A 5,677-nucleotide genomic window follows, 5' to 3' on the forward strand; every position below is an offset into this window, starting at 1 on the left:
GCGATTAACATGTTATTATTTTTTTCATATAAAGAGATATGGACAAATGATAAAACCCTGTCATCATATAATCGCCATCATTATTGTATTTTCATCATTTTCAAATCAAATAACACTAACGTATAATGAAATTTTTTTTTCCGTTTTTTTTGGCAAATGCAAACAATAAGAGAAATGATAATAATAATAATAATAAATGACCACAACCGGTGTGTGTGTTTATTAGTTGATTTGATGAATTTGGTCCAGGTGAACTAATTTTCGATTAAGATCTTATAGATTCAAAAAAAATGCCTCATGTGTCAATGTTTGATTAAATTTTCATTGCATTTTTTGTTTGATTCGGAAATGAAAATTTGCAAAAAAATAAGCAAACATCGAATATATTGGACATTCGGGAAATTGAAAATGGGATTTTTTTAAATATTATCTATTTGATGAATCAATAGACATCAATTTCAACACTTTTCATAATAATTTCTATCGATGATGATGATGACTAATTATGATTAATTGATTTATGCTAAACACATAATGAGTTTAGAAAAGAAAATTAACAAAACTTTTCTTCGCAAAAGCATGCTGGCGACTACGACGATCATCCTATAGACTTGAAATGATAATTATCATTATCCATGGCAATAATGATGTTTGATTTACGTTTGCCAAAAAAAAACAAAAATATTCAAATTTTTTTCAAAGATAACTCAATCCGAAATGATAATATTCAGATTTTCAATGATGATGGTGATATCTAAATATTTTTTTCTTCTGATTTGCATTTTGCGAATGTTTGTTGACTTTATTATTGATCTAGTTTTTTTTTCTCCTCATTTATTTCTATCCGATATACTGTATAAATGATTAGATGAACTTCTTCTTCTTCTTCTTCATATTATCCTATTACAGATCAATAATTTCATTTTTTTTTTCTTAATTTACTTTTTTTTTTTGTAAAGGTCAGCAAATAGATGTGTTTTGTGTTTAAATTATTATTGTATTGAATTGAATTGAAATCATTATTTTCTTTTGAAAAGAAACGATTATGATGATGATGATCAATTAATGAAACAATAATTGTATCATCTTTTATTGATTCTATAGATTGATTTATTATTAATAATCCGAAAAAAACTTAATATTCTTGAATTTCTATTGATTAAACACAATGTTATTATTGTTGCAAACTTATTGATTATAATTTAATTTAATTTTTTTTTTTTGAAATTTCATTATGATTCAACATAGAGAATTCGCTTTAGGTCATTTAAGCAACGAAGAAATAAAAAGATCATCCAAAAAGGCTATCCATTCAGATTGAATGATGATGATAATCATAGATGCAAAGACATTATTATTATTATTTTTTCAGATATAATTCATTTAATTTTAAATAATTATAGATAAATTTTCTTCCTTTTTTACTACCATTACCTACGGTTATTATTCAATAGTATGAACTATTTTTAACTTTTTTTTGTTTTGTTTTTGAAAATCAAGGGAATAAAATCTCCATCACTTTTGTAGAATTTTGTATTTTTTTCCACCGAAAAAATGGATCATTTCCTTGATTCTATCCGCTTTCTCTCATCAAACATTTTTGCCATTTATTGTTGCCAGTGTGTTGATAATCCTGTGAAGAATCCGGTATTTTTGTTTTTGCTGTTGTTGTTGTAATGATGTGATTTGATACAATTTCCCAAGCATTCCAATGGCCAATGTCTATAATCTTAAGTCACGTTTTTTTTTGGCCATGTTTGTTTTATTATTGTTGTTGTTGTTGTTTTCCTGGAATACGGAAAAAACTTATAATATTTTAATAATTTCATTTTGTTTTAAAACAGTGAAAACAAATGATTTGGATTATTCAGCCTTGATTGATAATTGGTAGATTTGTACTTGTTTTCTTATCGATTTCTTATTTTTCTTTTGCACTTTGCTGTATTGATATTGTTCAAATATTAGTCAAAAAAAATGGCCCAGACATAATGTTTGTTTTGGTGGTGGAACAACAGAGATGTCAAAACAGAAAATTTACAATGAAAACAAAAAGTCAATTATTTTCTCACTATTTTTAATGATTTTACACATATACACACAGGTAACAAGGACAAGATTATTAACAAATGGATCATCGTCGAATTTTGGATAAATACTTATTTTTTAAAATCACAGTGCTATGATAATATTTACAGATAAATTTATTCAAAATATCTAAGAATAAAGCAAAAAAAAAGATCAAATGATGATGATTTTGGCCATCTGTAAAAAAAAAAATCTTAAAAGAGAAATACATAGAAATAGAATAGACCAATGTATGTGTGTAATGCAAAAAAAAATCGAATCAAAATAATTACTTTTTGTTATAATTATAAATTTTAGAATTGCAAATGATTTTTTTCTCTGTTTCACTGTTTTACTTGTTTTGTTGTTTTTTCCTTTTGCTGTTGAAATATCAACAGATATCATGATAAATAAAGATAATGATTTGAGAAAAAAAATCCTTTCTATATTCAAAATGGAATGATTTTTTTTGCTTTACTCGTTGTTTTGTTTAGAATCTATAAGCCATTAATGAATGAATGATGCTCACAAATTATAATCGTAAAAAAAACGATAATGAGATTATTATTGGAAAAAAAACAATGTTTTTTAAGTTATTTAGTTCAATATTTCACATTTTTTAATTTTGGAAAGAATTTTCTATTTTTATTATCTTCAGGTTGCTCATTAAGATAAACAATTAAAAATTGACGATGCTAGTTAGCATCATCAATAGAAGTCGACGATGTATATTATGATCACACAACATTGAACCTGTGATAAATGATTGTTTTTTTATATTATTATATAATACTTTAAAAAGATGATTCAAATGGTGTTAAATAGTCATGATTATATCGTGTGTGTATGTTAGTAGTGTTTGGTGAACAACAGAAAAAAAACTTTTTCGTGACTTTGCTACCGAATTCTCATTTATACAGGCAGCAAAACATTGATCCGTATCATCCCATCAATTTCGTGTCTTCATCATTCGAAATTGTTCATCATTTTTTCTTTTTGGATGCTGTTTTCGTTTCCAATAGTCTTTTGAATTTTTGAACAAAACTGCCACTTTCAATTACGGCCAACAGCTCAATAAATTTAACCAGAAACAACAACAAAAAAAAATCTAATGTCAAGATTCATTAGCATCGCTTCGAGAGATATGCATTCAACTTATTTTAATTGAAGAGAAGAAAAAAAAATTCATGAAAATCCAGATTAAATGATTAGGATGTTTTTTTTCTGGTCTGATCAATCATGATCGATATTTTTATATTGATTTTTTTTTGGCTGTAATTTTTCTGTTGATCCCGTAAGGGGTGAAAGATGATAATGGTGATTATGAACAACAGCAAAATAAAAAATTTCAAAAATCTTTTTCTACCCCAATTCAATTTCAGCGTGACTTAATTTTTTCGATGAATTTATTTAAAAAAAACAAGATCAATTAAAGTTTTTGTTTGTTGTCGATCCTGTTTCTCATAGAATTCATCATCATTTTTCATTGGGAAACAAAAAACATTTATGGAAAACATTTGAATAAATTAAGATCATCAATCAATTATCGCTATCATCATCATCATCATAATTTGGGTAAAAAAACAACAAAATGTTGATGTTTTTTTTCTGTTTCATAACATTGATTTTTAATTTTTTTTAAAAACAATGAAAATTTTTTCGAATAATTTATTGGCCATCGACGATTATGATTATGATGATGAGGATGATGATGATGATGATTGAAAACAAACAATAAAAAGGTGTGTGTGTGTGTAATGAATGAATGATTTTTGAATTCATCAAATTGATGGATCAGAAAAATATAATAGAAAAAAAAATTGATTTTGTTTTACGAAACTAATCTAGTTTGTTTGTTTGTTTGTTTGATTCATTGACAGAATTTTTCTTTCTGCTGTTGTTCACAAATGTCCCATAGATTTTTCTACACGTTTTTTTTTTTTGCATCAACATTTGTCCGGAATAACAATAATCATTGTTTTAATTTAGCAAATTTCTAACAGTTCACCTATACAGTTGGCCAAACCTTTATCATCCAAAATATTTCGATCTATAACACACACATAGTAAAAGTCATTGAGTGCGAGAGAGAGAGATAAACGATGAAAAAAAAGGAAATATTTAAACATCCTTTTTTTCATGTTACAATTAAAAAAAAAAATTAGAGCTTCTAATAACACATTTTTCGATCCATTTTGCTTTGTTTATTGTCCAATTTATTTCATTGTTTTTATTATTTATTTATTTTTGATTACAGCAATTATAATGGTGTAAAAAAAAATATTAATGTAGTCACAATATATTCACAGCATCAATTGTTATGAAGACGATGGATCCATACATTAACACGTACACTATTTGTCTTTTCGATAACCTAGAATCTTTTTGTTTATTGATTATTATAACATAAACACTATCATCATAAACAGAAAAAAATTGTTGTTAATAAATTGTTGCAACAAGGCAACAAGTTGATATAGGATTCAATCAATTTAATCCATTATTAATAAATAATAATTACAATGAATTTTTTGATTTATATTGTGTGTGTGTGTGTGCACACATTCATCACATCAACTCAACAACAGTGGATTTAATTGTGTGAAAACATTATTCATTTTTGTTTTGTTTTGTTTTGTCGAATATCAAAAAAAAACAATTTTCCAAACAAACAATAAATTTCCATTTCATTCTTTTGATTTAAAATAGATCGAATAGAAATTCAAAAAAAATGAATGAATGAATTTTCTTTCGCAATGAATTTATGATAATTGATAATTATCATGAATCGTGATTGATAACCAATGGAGAATCGATCAATCATTGAATTTGGATTTTCGTTGTTGTTGGAATTTGAATTTTCCATGTTTTATTCTAAATAACAAGAAAAAAAATTATAATAATTTTTTTTTCGCCTTTGTATCGATCAGATAATTGTCCATTTTTTCATATTTTGTCCAATAATATTTGGCTCAACATCAATTAATGGAAAGAATTTTCATCTAATTTGCAGCATTATTGATCGTGATATGTGTAATAATGATTGGATTTTAACATGTTAAAAAAAGAAATGTTCAGTTCAGAGAGTGGTGTCATTGAGATAAAACTTTGTTTTTTCAATCTTTCATTTGCACTTTTTTTCTTCAAATCATTGAATTGATGTTTACCAAAAAATTAATATGCAACCTATAATAAAGATAATTTTTTCTTACCAAACCAAAAATTATCTGTTTTTTAAAGTAAAAAAAAATATGATTTTGCCGCACTTTGCTTTCGTAAATCCTTAATTTCATTATTTAATTTTAGTTTTTTTTTGATCTATATTTTCCAATGATAAATCTTAATGTAATCTTGATGTTTTTTTCCTTAATTTTTCCATGAATCATAAACATTTATTGGTTTTTTTTCGGCTAATATTGAAAAAAAAGCAAAAGATTTTTGCTAGATTCCAGATCAAATCTCTCGAAACAAATCGATTAACCTGATGATGAGGATGAGAATGATTTGTAAGAATTTATTTTAAAAAAAAAAAAGACAAGATTGATTAATTTCAAATAATAATAATATTTTATTTATGTTTTTATTTAATAATCATTTTTTGTTTTGTTTCGTT

Source organism: Dermatophagoides pteronyssinus, unplaced genomic scaffold (genome assembly GCF_027571235.1).
Source record: "Dermatophagoides pteronyssinus isolate colony J.1.1.1.1 unplaced genomic scaffold, Derpt_VIB-CSIC_2022.12 sq0007, whole genome shotgun sequence".
In the NCBI taxonomy this organism is placed as follows: Eukaryota; Metazoa; Arthropoda; class Arachnida; order Sarcoptiformes; family Pyroglyphidae; genus Dermatophagoides; species Dermatophagoides pteronyssinus.